The 22,497-nt window shown below is 39.8% G+C and overlaps 2 long non-coding RNA genes across 9 annotated transcripts in view; both read left to right on the top strand.

Annotated features, from left to right (window-relative positions):
* LOC137155016 (uncharacterized) overlaps positions 1 to 22,497 on the top strand; it is a 505,162-nt gene that overhangs the window by 232,927 nt on the left and 249,738 nt on the right. The gene's annotated exons all lie outside the window — the stretch shown is intronic.
* The window catches only part of LOC137155040 (uncharacterized), a 116,350-nt gene that overhangs the window by 3,616 nt on the left and 90,237 nt on the right, over positions 1 to 22,497 (top strand). The gene's annotated exons all lie outside the window — the stretch shown is intronic.

The following is a 22,497-nucleotide window of genomic DNA, read 5'->3' as shown; positions in this document are numbered from 1 at the left end:
CTTGGGGGGGAGGAAAAGGGAATATTTAGACTTCAGGAGAAATCCCTCAGTAAAAGCTGTCATTATCCTGACCAGCTTCAACTTCTCTGGATGCCTTCCATTATGGGCTTTAACTCATGTGTAAGGCAGGGCTTGACAAATTTGCTTTGTAGCTAGGAGCCAGCCCAAAAATTAAGGAGCCAGACAATGTGGGCCCAGCAGTGGGGCGCCCTGGCTGGAGTGCAGCAGCTGCTCTGCCCTCCCAGCCTCACCACATAGATGCAGTGGCGCCCTGGCTGGAGCACGGTGGCCGTTCTCCCCTCCTAGCTCCGCCCTTTCCCCCCGCCCCTCTCCCACAATGTGGGCCCAGTGGCAGAGCGCCCTGGCCGGAGCGCAGCTGCCACGCTCCCCCCCCGGCCCTGCCACATGGATGCAGTGGCGCCCTGGCAATTCCCCCCGGGACCCAGTCTTTCACTGGGAGAAATACTAGGCGCCAGAATTAAATTCCTAGGCACCATGGCGACCTGACACCCGGGGTTGGCCAAACTTGGTGTAAGATATATTGCAAACAGAAAGTTTGGGTTAGCTCTGAGTCTCTACTACACAGGAGTGCACTTCTTCCACAATTAAAACAAGTAGTTGCTTTGTAATTTCTTTGGTAAACTTTATTTACTGAAATAGCCTGGGGAACAATATCCTTTGTGCCTTTATAAAATCTGACATTGCCTCTCTCTGTCAAAGAAATTTAGTCAATTGACAACTGTAGTAAAAAATTATGGTTAAATATACATAATAACTAAAATTATTTGCAACAGTTGTCCATTCTGTGCAGATACAATATTTTGTCTTAGGATTGTTTTTTTCTATGTGCACTACCTCAAATAGTCTCTTTTTCCAAATGTTGTGGTACTTTTGGTTAAAAAACAAATGAAGTTCCAAGTAACTATGTTTGCAGATAAGGGATGTTTGAATAAAAAGAAGAAAGGGTAAACAACAAAATGATACGGGCTTTTATAAAGGGCTAAACTCCAAATGTCATATGCTCCTGCCAAAAATGCAAAACAAAATTAAAAGTATTTATTGCCTTCTTCTGTTGCCCAGTTTCTGGATGTGGCTTTTGAACTACTTTTTTAATTATCTGATTCTAATTTTGCAAAGATTATAAAAGTGTTAGGCTATTGGGCAGTAGATTATTGCTTCTGTCAGTGCAACAAAAATTATTTGTGAATTTCAGTTCCATTTAGGAACAAATATGGGCCTTGGTCAGGTAAAACAATTAAGCATATACTTAACATTAAGCACCTGAATACTTGCTTAAAGTTGAGCATGTGCTTACATGCTTTAATAGTTTTGGGCCACGGATATTTAGTAATATTCAGTCACTGGGTGTGTATGCTATTAGTACTGGTCAAACGGTTAAGAAAAATATTAATTACAAATTTATCCCCTTTTTTGGCTAGTCAATTATTTTTAACTCATCCTGATTTTCCTTCAGGTATCTTAAGTATTTACTAAATTCCTTTGTCAAATACTTTGTGGCCTGTGGGTTTATTTGGAAATTATCCATTCTGACTAGTTGCCATTCATTCTTCATTATGTAGTTGCCCAACAGTCACAGGGTATAGCTCCTTCTCCCTTATTGGATGATTGAAACATCAATGAGGGTTTTTTAATGGACTTTAATCAGGCCTGCTAGGTATCGGCATTGCTGCATTTTACAAGCAAGTTGGTCTGAAATTTTAACATATTGCAAAAAGAAACATACAATCAGAAAGATCCTTAAGGGGAAATCTTGGCTGTACAGAAATTCAGGAATGTAACTCTTATAGATACTCTTGCCGCCTTTTCTTCTCACTTATGACTGCTCTGATACATGAGTTCTTTCAGATGTATAGTATAACAGAATAGAAAAGTGGGCTTTACATTCAGGAGTGGAGATAATAGAATCCTCTGGAAATATACATGTTTGGAGTAACAGGCAACTCAAACCTGCAAATACTAATAACAGAGTTCGAACTTCAGTGCTGCTTTACTGTGATGCCTTATTCCCATAGCCTATTCATATGTATTCTTAAAAACTCAGAATATCAGTGACATAGGTGAAACATATCTAGAGTGGTTTTCCTGGAAAGGTTGAAATAGTTCATTACTGCCAAAAATGTGGAATTTTTCTTTCTCCTTAGCAAAAGATTCAAGTCCATGACTTCTGGTTCAAAACTTCACATGGCTGATTATTATTCAACAGCTAATAAGTTAGCCAAAAATATTTGTTGTAAGGTGATAAATAATGTTTTGGGTGTAAAAAAAGCAGAGCTTAAGAAACATTTTAAAATCTTCACTTAAAATGGTGGGTTTTTCTATGGTAGTTTTAAAAGTTGCAGTTCTTAAAGTATAGTTGAATGAACCATATTTCTTAGTGACTTCAAATGCTGTATATTGTGAATTTAAAAAATAAAACTTTTAAAACAATATATATATTGTATTAGAATAATGAGAATGAATGCACAATTGCAAAATTTGGTGTTGAATGCTAAAGTTATGCCACATATTATCTGGAATCAGAATAATTATGGTTTCTCTGAACCTAACTGGCAAAAATGGACTGCATTCATATTTTATTAAATGCAAGTTCCATTACATTAGCTATGTTGTCTTAGAAGAAATGTCCATTTCCATCTGTAAGTACTTAGTTATAAAATTCTGGAGATAATTTTCAGTTGTCAATAATTTTATACTAAAACTTTCCCCAATATATGCTAGAAATTTGTACATGGATTAAACATGTTACAAATATCAGTCTTTGTTGATTTACAAGATTTATAGCACGGTAATTTTATGAGATTTGCTAAATTATTTTCTTTCAACCTACTTTATTTTTGACACCCTCTCTTATACCCCTTTTGCAATTTTAGTTTTCTTCACATTTCTACTGAACTGTTTATTTACAGTTTCCAGCTGAAGAATAAATTCCAGTCATTGGATAAAGAACCTATAAACAAAGTTTTAAATGTGAAATACAAGATGGCAATGCAAACAAAGGGCAGACACCTGCTCCCATTTGAATTCAGTTTTCCATTAACTTGGTCGTGGTGGAGTAAAGTTGTGTCAAGAAACAGAACAAAACTTAATGTAGAAAGAAATAAGGAACTCTGAAATAGAGAAAATAGCTGAGGCATGAAGACACCAAAACAGTTCAAGATGATGCAGAACATCCTGCAGGAGAAACAGAAGTTAAGGTTTGAACAGGACAACAGGATGTTCTGCCTAAAGAAAAATGATGGTACAGCAGTTACAGATAGAGAAGACATCTGTTGCTAGCTTGTGGATGGAAGGTAGATATTTATTTAAAATCAGAAAGGCCAATATCCCGTCCTTGTGTCCAGAAGCCATAATAAGCAAGAAAGTGCAGAAAAATTTAATATGTGGGTTCTTTGAGCAGGCTGAAAGTGATCCTGGGGAATGCAGATTGTATCACCTCTTATGCTGTATCAGAAAGCATGTGATAATGATAGCAGCACATGAGCAGGGAGCCAGCCCATACTCTTGTACATGCTCTTTACATACTCTTGTATCCTCTCTTTAACTGGCAGACCACATTCCCTAATGCTGTGGTGCACCTGTGTAACTTTAATACTGTTGTATACCTGTGACCGAAGAGCAGGTTAGGAATATATCTGGCTTTGTTGCTGTACATGTCATTGAGGAATTGTAGGGTGAAAGAAGCTCTCTATGCCATCTTTACTCCACCCCTTCTTGTTCACCCATGCAATGCAAGGGATGGAGAAAGCATATGATTCAAGGGCATTGTAAAATTCTTTAGAACATGCATCAAAGTGAAGCATGTCATAGAATAGTGTTGTTGTAAATTGATTCACATAAAACAAATGACGAAAGATACCAGAGGAACAACAAACTTCTTATGTTGCTGCCTGTGTCAATAAAAGATATTACCTCACCCACCTTGTGTCTCTGGGTCTATACCATTTTTTGTGTGTGTGTGAGGTTTAGAGCTGAGAGGGTTCTTTGCATTGAATTGCAGTAAGTCAGACATTGCAGGTATGGATTCTTACCAATTGATAAACAACTTCCTAACCGAAGTGTTGTCACAGTAATCTACCTTCATAGAATAAATCAATTATGCTGGAAAATGGATAACTGGAATTTACAGATGTCCATTGTATTCATGAGGCTAAATTCTGGAGCTCTGCTTCAGTGCTCAAAATCAGATACACCTTATTGCCATGAGCCAGCAGTATCACCCCATGCTAATCATTTTATTCAGGTTATTCCTAATCTGAGCAGGAATATTCTGCACTGGGTGTGTGGGTATGATTCAGTGTCATGTCAAGAGGGGAACATAAACATAGAGAACATTTCCCATGACAGTTAAGTCCTTTCCATGGGATTGTGGTACAAGGTTTCTGTTGCATATATCCCTGTTTGGGCACATCTTTTTATTGCGACTTGTCCCAGTGTCCTATCAGTATTTAGCTCACAAACTTCCAGGATGCTTTTAATGGCATTGGTCAATCCTTTAAAAAAAAAAAAAACAAAAAAAAACCCCTACATTCAGCTCCACAATCATTAATTAAAGCCAAAATATAAAGAAAAACGTTAAAATTTGGGAGTCAGATTCAAAGATACAAAGCTCTTCACACCTCATCTTAAAGAGCCCTAGACAAACAGTTGCTGAACCCTCTGAGATCAAGAGATGATAGCAGTCTGCTCATCCTTTAGAAACTCCAAACATTTCAGAATAGAAATTGGGACTGAACCCTATCCGCAGCCAGTGAAGACCATGTGCACTGACACAGCAGAGGTGGGATTTGGGCACCTAGCTCCCCTGAGGCATCTTTGAAAAATCTCAGCCAAATGACATTGTGAAACTCAGTCTCACACTTAATGTGGGAAATGTCTGTATTTGGTATATGCTTCTGGTAAAAGAATATAACTCAGACACATGGACTCTGGAGAAGAAAATGGTAAACACTCTTCCATGCCTGCTAGGTGTGGCACTATGTCCCCCTCTAGTAGCATTTAGACCAGGTAGAGATAGATGGGCCTGCTACTGCCTTGCCAACTGAGATGTGTCTTTTAGCTCATGTAGTAGAGGTTCATGCATTAAGCTCCAGAGGTCCCAGGGTTGATCCTGGTTGACAATGACCAGGGTCTGTCAACGTTACACATGGTAGAGAGATTTCTATATAAATAGAAGAACAAGGGATATGTAAAACAAATAGTGAAAGTTGGAGACTTCTGCAGAAAAGCATAAAAAAGGTGAAGTAGGATGGAAAAAGTAGAAGGAATGGACTCCAGTGTTGAAATAGGAATGAACAGAGAGATCCTGTTAAAGTAAAAAGTCTCCTTTCAAAAGAAATGATCGTGAATTCCAGGCAAACATTTGTTTTGGTCATGCAAAACTTTCTGGAATAAACAGTTGCTGCTCGATTCCTTAAAGATAGCATATAAATGCTGCTCTTAAAATCAACACCATAGGGTAATTGCTCATGTCTGGTTAGAGGTTATAAACTCTACAGGGCACAGTTTCTCTCTTTATTTGTGTTTGTGCAGCACCCAACACAATGGGCCCTGATTCTGACGGGATTTGGGCACTGCCATAATATTAATTCTTGCTTCTAAATTAATAAGAATGGGGGGAAATCACCATTTTGTTCACTTGTCATTTTCCTGCACCATTACTCACATTGAGTTGGTTTTACCCACAGAGCAGCTACTACTGACTTCAGTGAAACTGCTCACAAGTGTAAGCACTGGACAACTCCAGGAGAACGACATTCCGAATGGCTTAGTATCAGGCTGGTTTTGCTTGTTTTTGGAACATGACACAAGAAAACTACTGATGATATTGTTCTGAGTTACTAGACATGTAAGGAATTGTTTCAAGTCTGTTGTGGTATAAACATCACCAATTAAGGTTATTGGGAAGGCCCTGAGCATTTGTATGGTCCAGTGTGTGTTCTGTAGATTATGAAAAATTTCTTGATCCTCAAGCACTTGGGGAAAGATCAGCTGAATATGTAAAATTGTAAGGCATCACTGTAATGAAGGAGAGGAAGGATGATGCTGCAGTTAGGGTCCTAGTCCAGGACGTGGAAGATCTGAGTTCAGGTCTTTGCTCCTCCACAGACTCCTTATGGGATCTTGGGCAAGTTATTTAGTCTGTTTGTTCCCCATCTACAAAACAAAAAACTGAGGAACTTCCCTACCTTGCAAGGATTTTGTGAGGTTCAGTACACTAAAGATTGTGAGGTGCTTGTGTACTGTGGTAATGAGGGGCATGTAAGGATCTCAGACAGATGTAACAGGCTGGCAATGTTTGCCAGAAATACCCCACCCTGGAAAAAAGGATAGGTGGGTTTTGCTAACTTATCAGTCCAAGTGGTTTGTCACCCAACTTGGACATAAGGGACATGGAAGTAGCATTAGGAAGAGCAAAACTGGTCATAAGAGAATGACTGTAGAAGCAGCCAGATAAGCCAAAGACTTCAGTAAAGCAATCACAGGGCAAGCTTGGGAGGAGGAAGGCAACTCTTCCTTGTTTCTGCAAATTCAAAAAAGTCTAAAGAATTGAAGGGTTTTACTTTAGAGTATGCATTAATGGCTATTAGCCAGAATGGTCAGGGATGCATGCATCCATGTTCTGGGCATCTCTAAACCTCTTACTGCCAGAAGCTGGAACTGGATGACAGAGCATGTATCGCTCGATAAATTGCCCTGTTCTTTCTGTTCATTCCCTCTGAAGCATCTGGCACTAGAGAGGATATTGGGCTAGATGGACCATTATGACCCAGTATGGTCATTCTTATTGTCTTATGTTCTTACCTCTTCCATCCCATTCCTAAATTGCTGTCCACATTGCAAAGATCCAAAGTATTTTCCATTTAAAGAAATTAGTCAGGAAATTTGTCTAAAAGGTTAATTATTAGTTACTGATTGCGAGATATCTTTCATTATAACCACTGCTTCATTGGCAGCCTTGCTTCCCTGCTTACCCATTGGGTGAGCTTGTGGTCTCAGTCAGTAATTCAATGGGGGAGGGCAGGGGTTAATTGTAGTAGGAATGTATAGCTGTGGCAAATTAACAGTTCTAAATGATATATAAACCTTTGTACTCTGACACAGACATTGTGGGAGGAAGAGCTATTGTAAGGAAGAGAGGTTGAATGTTGCAATGGGTGTATCTCAGTGTTCAGCAAGACTGAAAAGAGCAAAGATAAGGCATTCGAGAGCGAGAAATTATTGAGTTTCAGTAGTAGGGTTAAGTCAGCAGCCACAATAAGGCTACTTAGGTCACATAAAGCAAACCTAAAGCTGGTGTAAATGGCCAATTAGGGATCTCATCATTATTGGGGACTCTCTGGGTAGCAGAGAGCCAGCCCTACTCTTCCCCTTTCAGCCCTCAGCACAATGGGCGTGTTGGGACTCTGTCCTGGAGGTGCTCTGGAGATTCCTGGCTGCCATCATGGTCCTTTTGAGCCAGCACAGGCAGCTGTAAGTTACAGGACCCTGAAGCTGCTCTAACTCACATTGGGAGATGAATATATAGTTCCTTGCCAATTCCCTTTGGGTGAAAAATCATCCCTATTATAAACACATGGAACTCTGTTGACTTCAGTAGAATTATGCCTGCTAACACAAGGGCCAAATTTGCCTATTTACATTTAGAGTTCAAAGGGCAGAGATTTTCACCTTAGATGATGAGAAAATAGGAACCTAAATGTGCAACAGATGCAGAATCACATCTTGGGACAGGTACTATATATTATACATACAGATCTAACCCCACATTTCTTCAAATTGCATTTTCAGCTTCCTTTGTGATCTACATCGATGACTTACTGGCAGGATGGTTGGTCATAGTATGGGCCACAGTTTGCAAGCTAACTTTCCACTCTGTTTCCTAAAGAGAGCTTATTTACCTAATCTGCAAAGGTGTTAATGAAAGAATGAGAAAAGTACTTGGAAACAATATTGTTTCCTTTTTGGGGTTTGGTTTATGCCCATTTTTAAGATGTGCAAAATATATATTCAGAAATAAACATATATAGTGATAATAAGAAGCACAGCTGCACTTTGTAAGCATCATTCAATTTAAACAAATCATCTTTGTGTCTTTGAATGAGTGTTTCCGTATGTTTTAATCCAATCCATCATGGGACGAGAATTTCCTCCCAAGAAATAAGACAATTTTAGAACTAATTTTCTCAATGGGAAAACAAAAGTTATTTAGCACAGGTGTTTCTATAGCTGTGCTGCAGAGGAGGATATATAATCCTGAAACTTGTATGTGCACCTGTTTACTATGGAGCTGCGGGATGCAATATAAAACATAGGAAAGTTGTCTGGCTCAAGGCATTCTAAAGTTCCCCCCTATTTTATCTATGCTTCCTTGTTCATGTAGGTGTGTTTCTCTGTTTCTGCATTTATGGAGCAGGTGAACATCTTTTCTGCTCGAAGTCTGTAAAATAAAAGAAGGCTGGTGACGTGCAAAGACCTTGGGTGGAACTTTGGCCCCACTGAAGTAAATAGCTAAACTTCCATTGACTTCAATGGGGTCAGGATTTCACCACTTATGTATGAGTGACGGGTATTCTAAGAGGCCTTTCAAAACGTGAGCTGCAAAGATAGTGTGGTAAAACTGCAAATGAAGAAGAATCAGGTTACTGAAATTTTCTAAGAATAAAGACTTAAGGATGAGCATATGTCTTTGCAGAATTAGGGCCTAACTTTACACACTCTGAAGTTAAATAGGACAATGTGTAATGCCAAGCATGTGCACAAGCCTTTTCCAGGATCAAGGCCTTAAACAGGAATGGAGGAATCTGTTTTTCAGAATATTGTTTTCTCTAGGTAAGAGTCCTATTCATGAATGCTGGAAGTAGTGGTGCTAGGGGTGTGGTAATGCCCCCTGGTTTGAAGCGGTTTCCATCATATACAGGGTTTACAGTTTGTTCAATGACTATCAGCACCACCACTATAAAAATTGGTCCAACGCCATTGGTCCAGTAGAATTAGTTCATAACCCTTCTACAGAATTTTAAAAACAACATAAAGAATTCTAGAGGAGGGATACAATTTGTTAAATTCCATAGGATTTTAGAGCCATTTGATTTCATCCCTATTAGCATCTACAGATATTTTCCAAAAGATACATACATGCATTTGTCATCTTTTTTGGGATTCTATTTTTACCTTTTAAAAGCAGATGCTTAAAGTGTTCAGGAAGCTCTGTTTTAGGTATTCGTGTTGAGGTTGCCAGTTGTCCTGAATTCCAAGGAAATAGCCCATGTTCTGACTTGATCTTCTTAGAATGTCCCTATTTCTTGCAAAGCCATTTTTCCCCATTAAATCAGTAACAAAATTATGATCAGTTATTTCATGTCTTTGCACACATTGCAAAATATTCAGGGCTACCTCTGCTTTATAGGGGCAGATCACATGGCAACCCTGCAAGGAACTCCGCATAGTGGTTGCCTGCATAAACACAGAGCTCCATTGACTTTAGCAGGATCCAACATAGGTATAGGGATCCACCATCGGGGAACTTCTTGGAGCCCATCAAGCTTCTTTCAGCTGCTCAGCTAGAGTGTTGCCAAGTCTTGTACTATCTGATGCTTTTCTCAAATCCTCAACTCCTGAAGTCAAGAGATTACAACAGAATCTCATCCTTCATTTTTTTTAAAAAGTAACTTTCTCGTTTTCTAACTCCTGATTGCAGAGAAAACCTTGAAAACATGATCTGAGTGTAATGAAAGATCCAAAGCCAGAAGGCAAATGAAAAGAATGCAAAAGTTAAAATCTCATGATTTTTCAAATGCTTTGGATTGCAAATACATTTGCTGCCTCCTGCTGGACTGTTCTTTCCCTCTTGAGCCAATTATTGTGGACAGTTCCCCTCCCCAACCTCTTCCAGCTTAGTTCCTGGTGAGCTCTCCTCCCTTGGTCATCAGTGCATAGGGATAAAAGACAGCTGAACTCCATGCCTGGTTTGACAGTGTGCTCAGCTGCAAGCCCATCCCATTCTGAAGGGGAGGAAATTGAATACATTTGCAAGGCATCATGGGTTGTATTTCAAAGCCTTCACAGGAAGCAAGCAAAGAAGGAGATGCTTGTTTGAGGCAGAAGCAGCTTTTCTGGAATCGAGCTTCTTGAAATCTCAGCAGTGCAAGATGGACAGCAGAAAAGCACCAAACAACTAACTCTCCATTTTTATATGTTTTTAAATTAAAAATAAAGGTCCTGGCAGAAAGACAGAGGTAGACAAACCCCAGCATGGACAGGAAAGAAGGAAACAATGGAGGTTGGGTGATGTAATGATTTACATATCTGGGATTATATATGCCTTTTATTTGCAAAGAAATTTGATTATTTTCTGCTGAAGCTGAGTACATTATTTTTTTTAAATTAGTGACTCTTATAATATGACTCAACTCAGTACATATCATTTTCCATCCTTTGAATCAGAGTCCATTTATGAAAATAGAGATGGTTTCTTATCTTTAACAAACTTTAAAACAAATTCATTCTTTCTTTCTTGAATTCTTTCACTTTCTTCTCCTTTGGCCTGAGGATTGACAAATTTAGTCCACAGCGTGGGAGAAGTACAGTCCTGAGCTCAGATTTTGGCAGACATATATTCTGTTTCTGGTTTGAGATCTTAAATGATTTTTTGGTTTTTGCAGTGAAGATTAATGTTTATGCAGCTGCTTTTCTATCACAAAGATAGAAACTTGCAGATACTAAGCTGGGGCTTCCAACACGGAACACGCACTTTCCCAGATCCCTAGGGTTTGATGGTACTTCAGCTATCTCGGCTGATTGGGTATAACAGTTCTGGCCTGTCCTTTTCCTATTCTTAGCCAACAAACATAGGGATACCATATTGAATTTTCTCCTCTTGATGTGCATGTATAACTCCTATTAACACTTACGGAAATTACATGTGCATATCAAAAGGCAAATATGGCCTCAATTCCACATTTTCAGCTCAGAATTTAAATATTCATCTCAGTTTCAAACAAGTAACCTGACATTTCTAAAGGACATCATATCAGAAAACAGCTGCTTATGACGAACAGCACTCTCAGGATGTCATTTCCTATAGTGCATTTGCTCATCCTGTTGAATTAGAAGTGGATTCTGGCAACAGTTTAGCCCCAGTTTATTTCCAATTTACAAAAAGTGGATTTCCTGATTTCAGCTAGAATGTGTGGTTTGTGACGCAGCAGGATTACACATGGACTGCTGTAAAATGTGAAATCAGAGGAGAGCAAGACCTCCCCTGAGAAACACAGGCTATAAATTGTAAAACCTTTAAATGAAGGGCTAGAAGAAAAAGGGTTGCCTTAGGTTAGGGTTAATTGGTTTGGGTACAAAGAGTTTTATATCCATAACTTACTGTCTGTCTGTCTGTCCTCTTCCTGATTTTTCTAATGTTATTTTGCTTCAGGGCAAATTTGTATTTGTTTTTTCTGACAATGATAGGGTTGAAGTTGAACTGTTTGCAGCTGCTGTGAACTTGAACTTACTCAATATCTACCAGATTTCTCTTATCCTTGAACACTACAGTTTCAGCTACTTCTAAATAATCTGTCTTTAGAGTGTTCATTCCCCCTCCCTTTCCCTGCCTTATTTGTTAATATTTTCCATTCAAAGATAATTGCTTTTGTTTTCACTTTGATTAGCTGAGTTGTCTAATGGATTGAAACAAAGAGCAAGCCTTGCAAACTTTTTTCGATATTTGAACTACTAAACAGCCTAAAATCTTTAACAGAGAGCTATAACAAACTTGTGTTCATCATAAATAAGATTTAGAGTCAGTGTAGCATGGGGTCCTCTCCCTGTCCTTCTCTTCAATGCCCCTCTGGACTAGAAAGGACTTGGAAACCCTCATGCTTGCAGTCACCAGTGGTTTATTTACAGTGTGCACAAGAATCTCCCACCATCATACAGGGTCTTGCCTGGACAGCCATTACTGGGGCTGCTCAGGTCCAGGGAGACAGGCAACACCTCTACATTCCCCCCTCCTTTCCCCTCTCTCAAATCCTCTGGGGCCTGGCTTATAAACCCTACTGGACCAACAGGGCAGCTGCAGCTCATGGCCTAATCAAACCCCAGGGAGGTTGTAGCCTATGCATACGCACAGCTGCCTCCCCTCAGGCAATCAGGCCCCAGCCCGGCTACCTGCTCTGCTGCCCTGAGCTAGCTAAACCTGCGTGGCAGGGGGGCTGACCAGGGGTTCACTGCTCAGCACCCTGTCACAGTCGGATCCTCTGTAGGTCTGTCATGGTCCATGGGTTGATGCTAATTACACCAGAGGTGGTTGTGACCCCACAGAGTATAGATCTAATATTTGCAGATTCTTTTCATAGTGTTTTCCAAGCTGAACGGTTTCCTTTTTATTTCTGCAGAATTTTATTCTGTTTCTGAAGAAAAATGGTGGCCTCTGACTGGTCAGTTCAGGCTACTCAAGCTTGCTCAGAAACATGAGCTCTTCTGTGTAAATTAGCAGGATATCCCACAGCATTTAAATCAAATGGTGCCAAAAGGGGTCAGATGATCCCATTCAGCATTTTAACTGCTGTGTAATAATTTGCTAAAAGCAAGGCACCAAAACATGCCGACAGTTGGAAAATGTTACCACAGGGGCAGAAGCCACTTGGGACCATCACCTTATACAGTGGGCCAGTTTCATCCCTCGCATAACTCTGATTGAAGTCAGAGTCCACTGGAGTCACACCAAGGATGAAGTTGGCCCAACATGTCCTGTTAAAGCTGTAAAGTATAGCTGAAGACAGTATCCCATAAAATTGAAGCATATTTTATACCCTGGGTCTGATATTCCCATTTTATTGCACTGTGGGCCTGTTTCTGATCTCTCACATGTCCATGTAGTTCACTGGTGTCGTTCCTGCTAAACACTGATGTGAGTGAGATCAGAAACTAGTCCCAAATGCCTTGGACTGGCTGGGCAAAGAGCCTGGGACAAGGAACCAGTGGGATGGTGAGAGACTAGGAGTAGATGGGCAAGGAGGCTGAGATGAGGTTGCACAGGCAACATTAATTCTGGCATTTCCTAATTTTTGAGTGCTTGACTTTGCAATCTTAACTGAATTTTTTTGTATATAGTATATTTTTAAAGATAGATTGGCCTTTATACTCCTTTAAGAAAAAGTATAAATGAAATTATGAAAGGCACAGAAAAGCCACATACAGTTTTATAAAGACCAGACAATAAGCAGGGAAATACCATTTTCTGGATCTCTCTGAGTTATGCTTATGTCTGTATTCTTTCATATTTCCTAGAGCAGATTGGTTCATAAATACTCCCACTTACTTTGACTGCAGTTAGATAGTTGTGTTTGATTAGATGAACTTGGCAGGCATACAGCAACAAGAATACAACAAAGCAATAAAATGGACAGCACAGGGGCTGTTTAGATTGCAAACATTTAATTTAAAACATTTTACATGCTCACAACAGTAAATTAAATTTATAAAACATACGTGTACAAAGTGCTTGTAGTTCATGGATTGCACTATATAAGTGACTGACTACATTGGAGAAAATGCTGTCTCCTTTATTTCACATAATTAACAATATTAATAATTGAACTTCTGTAGAACCCCAAAGGGCTTTCCTAAATTAAGCCTCACAAAACATTGATTCTTACAAGTACTATTATTAATCCCAATTTAGTAGTAGCCAGACTGAGGCATAAAAGGCCACACAGTAACTCTTCTGGCAAAGGAGGGAATAGAATCTAAGACATTGGTTAGTCCTTTTTTCTAACCACTAGTTCACAATCCAGTGTACATTAAAGAGATGGATTTGTTTTATGCTGAACACAAATGCAGGGAGAAAATATTAATATGAGAGGTGGATTAAAGTGGCAACATCCAGATCTGCGTTTATGGACACTTTAAAGTTCTGGGGGTTTGCTTACATTTACTTTACAGATAAAGGGACCGTTGGGTCTGAGTTCAGATTTAAAATCTCAATTATAATCAGTGGACTCTATTATGATTCACAGTATTCTTAACAGCAAGTTAAAGAAGTATGGGTTGGATGAATGGACTATAAAATGGATTGAGAACTAGCTAGAGCATAGGGTTCAACGAGTAGTGATCAATGGCTCCATGTCTAGCTGGCAGCCAGTCACAAGTGGAGTGCCCCAGGGGTTGGTCCTGGGGCCGGTTTTGTTCAACATCTTCATTAATGATCTGGAAGATGGGGTAGATTGCACCCTCAGCAAGCTTGCAGATGACACTAAGATGGGGAGTGGTAGATACCCTGGAAGGTAGGGATAGGATACAGAAGGACCTCAACAAACTGGAGGATTGGGCCAAAAGAAATCTAATGAGGTTCAACAAGGACAAGTGCAGAGTCGTGCACTTAGGACAGAAGAATCCCATGCACAGCTACAGACTGGGGACCGACAAGCTAGGCAGCAGTTCTGCAGAAAAGGACCTGGGGGTTACAGTGGATAAGAAGCTGGATATGAGTCAGTAGTGTGCCCTGGTTGCCAAGAAGGCTAATAGCATATTGGGCTGCATTAGTAGAAGCATTGCCAGCAGATCGCGGGAAGTGATTATTCCCCTCTATTCAGCATTGGTGAGGCCGCATTTGGAGTATTGTGTCCAGTTTTGGGCCCCCCACTACAAGAAGGATGTGGAGAAGTTGGAGAGAGTCCAGCGGAGGGCAACAAAAATGATTAGAGGGCTGGAGCACAAGATGTATGAGGAGAGGCTGAGGGAACTAGGCTTGTTTAGCCTGCAGAAGAGAAGAATGAGGGGGGATTTGATAGCAGCCTTTAACTACCTGAAAGGGGGTTCCAGGGAGGATGGAGCTAGACTGTTATCGGTGGTGGCAGATGACAGAACAAGGAGCAATGGTCTCATGTTGCAGGGGGGGAGGTCTAGGTTGGACATTAGAAAAAAGTTTTTCACTAGGAGGATGGTGAAGCACTGGAATGGTTTACCTAGGGAGGTGGTGGAATCTCCATTTTTAGAGGTTTTTACGCTGTGGCTTGACAAAACCCTCGCTGAGATTCTTTAACTGAGGTTAGTCCTGCTTTGAGCAGGGGGTTGGATTAGATGACCTCCTGAGGTCCCTTCCAACTCTATGATTCTATGATCTCGTTCCGGTATAGAGTGATTCCAACGTTGGGAGAGTACAAAAGACAACTTTATGCCACCTACACAGCTCCTCACCCTCTTTCTTGCTTTGTGCATGTCTCAGTTCTTGGTAAGGATCTGGCCTTTAGTTTAATGATTTGGAAACTCCGCAAGGGGCAGAGCGGCCTGGGACATTTTGAGAGAAGGTGGCTATGCATCAGAGCACTTTTTTCTTGCATTTGCACACACTTCAGTGTGAAATTTGCCATTTTGCAAATATTTGCTGGAAAAAAGTGAAATTTCTGGAGCATGAAATTACTCAATAATGAATAACAGAAACTTTCACTCCCACACAAAAAATCTGCTACTTTCACACAGCTCCGGGGTCATTCCATCTGAAGTCTGTTTGGTGATCTAATTAACGGTCTCAATCCATTTGCGATTGGTGGAGTATCGATGCCATTAATACAGTCCTGGCCAATCCCTTAGGAATTGAAATGAAGACCTACACAAGTAAAAGCATAAGCCTCTGCAGCTTGAGCTAAAGAGACCCAACGTGAGTACTGAGCACTGTAACAAACTCACATCCTCTGTAGATCAGACACAGAAAGGAACATGTAACACCTACCATCAGCCTCCTTTAAAAAAACAGCAACTCACTACAATTGCCAAACAGGCTCCAATGTAGGTAGTCTCAACAGAGACCAAAGCTGGGAACTCTCAAGACAGAGGAACAATGGAGAAGCTTGAATGTCATTATTTATGCTCTCATTTACATCAGTAGGAATTTGTCATAGACTTCAACAGGAACAAGACCAGGGGCCAGATTGTTAGGTGCCTCAATAGGAGCTAGGTACCTAAATAACTGAGAATCTGGTCCGAGCCTCCTGAATCAAAATATCTGACTTCATGCTCTAGATCTCTCACCTGTTAGAAGCACTAAACTCACTTTAAAACAATTAATAAGAAAGTAGCTTTTTGTACAGAGACTGGCAATTGTAACTTAGGCCTTAGAAATGTTCGACTGGTTCTTAGGTATTTAATAATTAACAGTGACTGCACTGACACAGTGGTTGAATGAAACATTTCATCTGTAAGAGTCTGACCCAAAGTGCATTAAAGTCAAATGGAAACACTTCCATTGATTTGAGTGGACTTTGGATCAGAGCCTAAATAATCACCTGAGAACCAATTTACTATGTGGCTTTGCCGCTGCATACTAAAACAATGCAATTAATATTTTAACATAATAAGATCAATTAGTTATTGTCGCATTGTGGGGTGCAATTCAGACCAGTCAGGGGTTGTGTCACTGCTTAGCCTATTACCTTGGATGCCTTAGCTGCTCTGCTGCTGTGGCTCACAGCCCGAACACCAACAGACACGCCTGTGGTTCCCTGATTGTCTCTGTGCAGCCCTGGTTCAGCACTTTGCCCCCACAGCCTGCCTACACCACAAATACCCCATCCTGGTCTCCACCAGCTATGGTTACTACTTGCAAAGTGACCCCAAGTGCACAGCCTGTCCCAAATTTCCCCAAAACCATCTGCCCTGAAGTGTGCAGCCTTTCTTGGAACACTCAGGGAAGTAATGAGGTTTGTTTCTCCTGTAAAGAGACAAAATCTCAGTGGAGTGGCATTACCAATCACTTCAATTCAAATACAGCACTGGGATGGCTTAGATAACAAGTAAAATACATTTGTTAATAAAAAGAGAGAGGTTTTAAGTTCAAGTATAAGGGCTGACTTTCCCTCTGTGAGGACCTTCCACCAAGTACAAGGTACTGCTTTCCCTTGTCTTCCTGGGTGAAAAATCTTAGCTTAAGAAGATTTCTCATGTATATTCAGTTCCCAAAGATGAGTTGAAGGACCCATCTTTCTCAGCTTACTAGAGCTCTGATCCCTTGTGTCTGTCCAGTGATGGATGCTAAGATGGCTTCTTCTCTCTCCTTATATTTTCCCAAACTCACTGTTTTGTTCCCAGTCTCAGGATGACCTCATACTGTTCTTCCCTTCCTGTAGACCTCCCATCCCCATGCTGATTCATATGTAAGCAGGGCTTCCGGTGTCTTTGGTCACACCTTGCTCAGTTTAATGGGAAATAAGTTGATAGCTGCATTCCATCCTGTCTGGAAGAAAATCTGTTTCTCCCTTTGTTTGGTCACAGACTTTAAAGCATAATATCAGTGAGTATTCATAATTCCTTATGTAGTGTTAATACAAACATTTCACAGTGATTTTAATCACGTGTCATTGGCTTTCAGAAAATACCTTACTTGATACCCTTTTATAATACAGTTATAGTATATACAATCAGTTGATTCAATTAATTATCATTTGAGGTTCAGAACCCATCTCTATAGTTCAGTAAACCACTGAAATGTATTCTCAGATAAAGTTCCTTTTCTCCTTGTGGGAAGAGAGGCCACATGGTCTGGTGAAGACTTCATGCTAGTTCCTCTCCCATTGATGATAGTTGTCATTACTTCCTGGCCTTGTTAACTTGATGGCTTTGTTTATCTTTTATGTAAATATAAATTTAAATCTTCATTGTCTCTTCCTGACAACCAGATGGGTCAGATAAACAAATACACGTTCCTTTGTCTAGGGCAGACTCGGCTTAATCATTGTTTGCCAAACATATTTTAAGAACATAATTCTAGCACATATCCATAACTCTTCGTACACACTTTGTATATACATCATTCAACAATATTAATGATCAGTGAGTTGTTAGTTTTCCAATGATCTATTACATGCCACCTTTTGGGTATATATCATGACAGCAGTGAATGCAGGTGTAGTGAAAGGAGGACCCTGCTCAGGAAGGAAGAAAATGGCAGACTGTTAGCATGTACCATTTAAAAGGTCATAGAGGAGTTTTTAAACTAAGCGCTGGGGGAAGCCAGTGATGTGGAGGAGCAAATACCTCAGGTGAGGATTTATTAAAGGGGATACTCTATATCATAGTAAAGAGGAGAAGATATAAGTTGATATAATACAGATTGGAACTGAAGAGAAACAGTCAAATGTAAAAATAGTCCCATTCAATTAAATCACTTGAAGGCAGACAGTTCAATATTCACAAATTTTATGTGTGTTTGTAGAGAAATGCAAGAACTCTAAATACTAAGGTGAGTATTAAATGAGGATATTGACATACCGTATTTCCCCATGTATAAGATGCTCCCATGTATAAGACGCACCTTAATTTTGGGGCCTGAAATTTGAAAATAAATGTATTATGGTACATCACCGGTAAGTACCACTGTATAAGATGCACCCAGTTTTTAGACCCCAAATTTTTCGAAAAAAGGTGCGTCTTATACATGGGGAAATACGGTAATAGATATCACAGAAAATTGGTGGAATGATGATAACCAGTAGGACATGGTAATACTAGGTACACTATATATAGGAATGACAGAGTAGATTGTACTGGTGGGGTAGTGGCACCGTATGTGAAAGAAAGAATAGAGTCAAATACAGTCAAAATCTTCACTGAGTACCAAACAGTACCATGGAAGCTCTGTGGATAGAAATCCATGTTCAAATAACAGGAGTATAGCAGTAGATATAAAATGATGAGGTCTAAATTAGCTTTGATTACTCCAGAAAGAGATCTTGGAATCATCATGGATAGTTCTCTGAAAACATCTGCCTAGTGTGCAGTGGCAGTGTAAAAAGCTAACAATGTTAGGAACTGTTAGGAAAGGGATAAATAAGAAGACAGAAAAATATCGTAATGCCACTATATAAATCCATGGTGTACTCACGCTTTGAATACTGCATGCAGTTGTGGTCACCCCATCTCAAAAAAGATACCCTGGAATTGGAAAAAATACAGAGAAGGGCAACAAAAGTGATGAAGGGTATGGAACACCTTCCATACAAAGAGAGATTAAAAAGGCTGGGAGCATTCAGCTTAGAAAAGAGATGCTAAGGCAGGAATAGGATGCAGGTCTATAAAATCATGAATAGGAGGGCAAAAGTGAATAGAGCACTGCTAGTTACCCCTTCACATAACACAAGAACTAGGTGTTGCCTAATGAAATCAATAGGCAGCACGTTTAAAACAAACATAAGGAACTACTTCTTCACACAACACAGTGTTAACCTGTGGAACTTGTTGCAAGGCGATGTTGTCAAGGCCAAAAATACAACTGAGTTCAAAAAAGAATTAGACAAGTTTATGGAGAATAGATCCATTAGTGGCTATTAGCCAAGAGAGTCAGGAACAGAGCCCCATACTCTGGATATCCCTAAACCTCTGACTACCAGAAGCTGGGAATGGATGACAGGGGATGGATCATTCAGTAAAGTGCCTTGGTTCTGTTCATTCCCTTTGAAGCTTCTGGCACTGGTCAGTATCACAAGACAGGGCACTGTGCAAGATGGACCATTGCTCTGACCCAGTATGGCCATTTTTATGTTCTTATGAGTATGTGAGGCCTAACGAGTTGCTGATGGAGTACTGAACCATAAAAGGGCCTTTATGTCACAGCTACTGACTGTATTCAGGAGATGTTCAAAGAAGACTCAGTTACATCTCAAGGACCCACTGTTGTAACCCATATTTTAATTATAAATATGTCATTAAAAATAACGGGGACTATTTTTTTGATAGGAAGGACACAATCATTTCAGTGGCTTTAAAATTTGCCCCTAGACTGAAGTTCTGTGAAGCTGATATAACTAGAAACATTTTTAGTCAAGTTAGTGAGATGGTTCCTGATTATGCATGTCAGAATGCTCATCCTGACAGTCCAGAATAGGGTTTCAATTTGACTTGCAAGTTGTGAGGTACACAATGAAGTGACCCCAGTCAGCAAGTTGGGCTTACTTACGATGAGAGGTGCCATTAAATAGTGTGCTTAGTGTGGATCAGATTCTTGACCGTCATTTGTGGAATTGTACTTGATTCCACAAATGGTCCCAATGAAATCAGTGAGAATATTTGCAGAGTAGGACAATACTCAGCATGCATAAGGACAACGGTATCTGGCCCTTTGATTTTAAGCTGCCATATTTATCTTGTTGGAGTCTTCCTCAGCTGTTTAAATTTTAAATTTAACTTTATAATTAGGGGACTCCAAAAAAATTCACACTTAGCACCAAATTGAGACTCCCTTACTCACAAGAGTAGTCCCATTGAAGTCACTGGAGTTACTCGAGTAGGTAACTATTTACCAGTCTGATTAAGGGATTCACAATCTGGCACTTGGAATTCATCTCATGGATTGTCCTTTCCCGATTATCCCAACCAGAACATAGGGTAATGAGCTGTGACTTGGGCAACTTAAAAATTATTCATGTGTCATTCTGGGCTACCATGCTTTCTATCTTCATCTGCCAACCCTCCAGTAAGACATATTCATGACACTCAATATGTGGCTGAGACCTAGGGCATTCCCTGCATGTTCCATCCTAGAGAACAGAAGTCCCTCCCAAATGATTATGAACTCTTCCATGTAAAGTTATCTTCCATGTCGTTCAGACTAGCACCACCAAGTCAACTGGTGGGCTAATCCCAAAACAAATCTCACATTTTTATATAACAAGGAAAACTTGTGATAATTCAAAAAGTAACCAATAAATCAGTAAAATTATGATGAAAAAGGACCCTCTAATTTCATTTAGTGAGACTGAATACCGCCCTGTGGCAACCCCCCGCCTCCCCCCCGGCGCCATGCATCTTCAGTGTTAAACATGTGTGTCTGACAGTTTCTTTGCTTCCTAACGCTATAGTTAAAATCTATCTTTAGACCCAATCCTGCAGTTCATGCTTAGGCAAAACTCCCTGTATCGGTTTTCAGTTAAAAACTGCTATTTTGGAGAGTTTATAAATAAACTATAGAGGGTTTTTTTTTTTAATCTGAATTAATGGGAGTGCTTATTAGGACATTAGATAGTAGGTATTAACGATGAAATAAATATTAAGTTGAAGGCAGCTTAATGTATGGCCGGCTCCTACAAAGGGCTGGGACCCTGTACAGCTGTGCAGTTACTTGTGCTGTCTCACTGTGATGTCAGACCAGATGGGACCTACTAACTCCAACTGTGACTATGAAAGAGATTGCTTTTCTCTTGGAGGTAGGGACAACTAGTGGCTAGTGACAGAATATTCCTTCATGGAAAAATACCAGAAAGAGATAATCTCAGGAGAAAGCTTAGGTTGATGTTTTGTTATTTTTTTAAATTAGCAATAAAAGCAAGGGATCATATCAAATGTGTGTAGACTGCGTTAGGAAGAGAGTGGGAACTGCATCTGCTGTCATAACTGCTTACACAAGGACTGAATTTGTTCCAAAGAATGCAAGTGGTGTTTATTATGTGTGGTAAAAGTTTAAAAAACAACAACAAAAAGGTGAATATGGTTGCAGCCAGCTACTGTACACATTTGTTCAGAAAGATAATTTTAGCATATTATACAAAAGGTGAGGTTTTCAAGAGTGTTGAGTTTTGGTCTCTCTATACTTTTGAAGTTAATAGCAAAACTCCCATTGATTTCAGTGGAGGCCAGAGCTATGAATGGTGTACATCTTTGAAAAATCTACCTGAAATCTATACAATGCGAAGATATAAATATACTTTTTTTGTGTTCAGGTTGTAGAGCATTAAATGCAACAATAACTTTTCCACTGAAAGAAATGTTGATGGTATTTTTCTGAGAACATGGAGAGTCAAAAGTAGAATTGAATGATCAGTTATGTTAGCCTTGACCAACAGGAGTTCTGTGCTTAAAATGCTTGATGCCCAGCATGTCAATATGTGATATTAAGGAAGTTTATGTAATTTGTATCTGTGCAGTCTATTTTGGACTTATTTTGAAATCATTAGATCTGACCGAAGCTGTTTCACTGCCATCACAATAACAGGTAAACAACATATTATATTTCAAAGGTAGACACTGGACAAAAATCCAAGAGCGCTATGCAAATCCCCAGTCTGTTCTCCAAGCTGCTAGAGGCCTGTTTAAGGGTTGTTCCCATTTTGATGTGAGGGAACCTCTGCTTCGTTTTATTATTTTTTTTAATTGTTGGCTCCCAAAGACTGCTGTTTGCATCTGTTTATTAAATTGTGAACTCAGCTGCGAAAATGTTTTTACGGTGTTGTTTTATTACGGCCCCATTTAGAATCAGAGGCAAACACAAACATGATAAATATTTTTCTTTGTGGCAAAGGCACATTGTCAGAGGGCATTGAAATAACATGGTACTGGAATTGTTTGTTTACGAGATCAGATTCATTCATTACTTTGGTGAGGAGCTGTGAAATGTAAATCTCACATTCCATTGGACAATAACAACACCAGCTTGAACTCATTTAGAGGTGTGATGTTCCATTCAAAAGACGGCTGTTAATTTTATTGACCAAATTT

The sequence above is a fragment of the Emydura macquarii genome, unplaced genomic scaffold (assembly GCF_026122565.2).
Source record: "Emydura macquarii macquarii isolate MOO-44397 ecotype Brisbane River unplaced genomic scaffold, CSIRO-AGI_Emac_v2 contig_295, whole genome shotgun sequence".
In the NCBI taxonomy this organism is placed as follows: Eukaryota; Metazoa; Chordata; order Testudines; family Chelidae; genus Emydura; species Emydura macquarii.
This window is presented reverse-complemented; position numbering and strand designations above follow the sequence as displayed.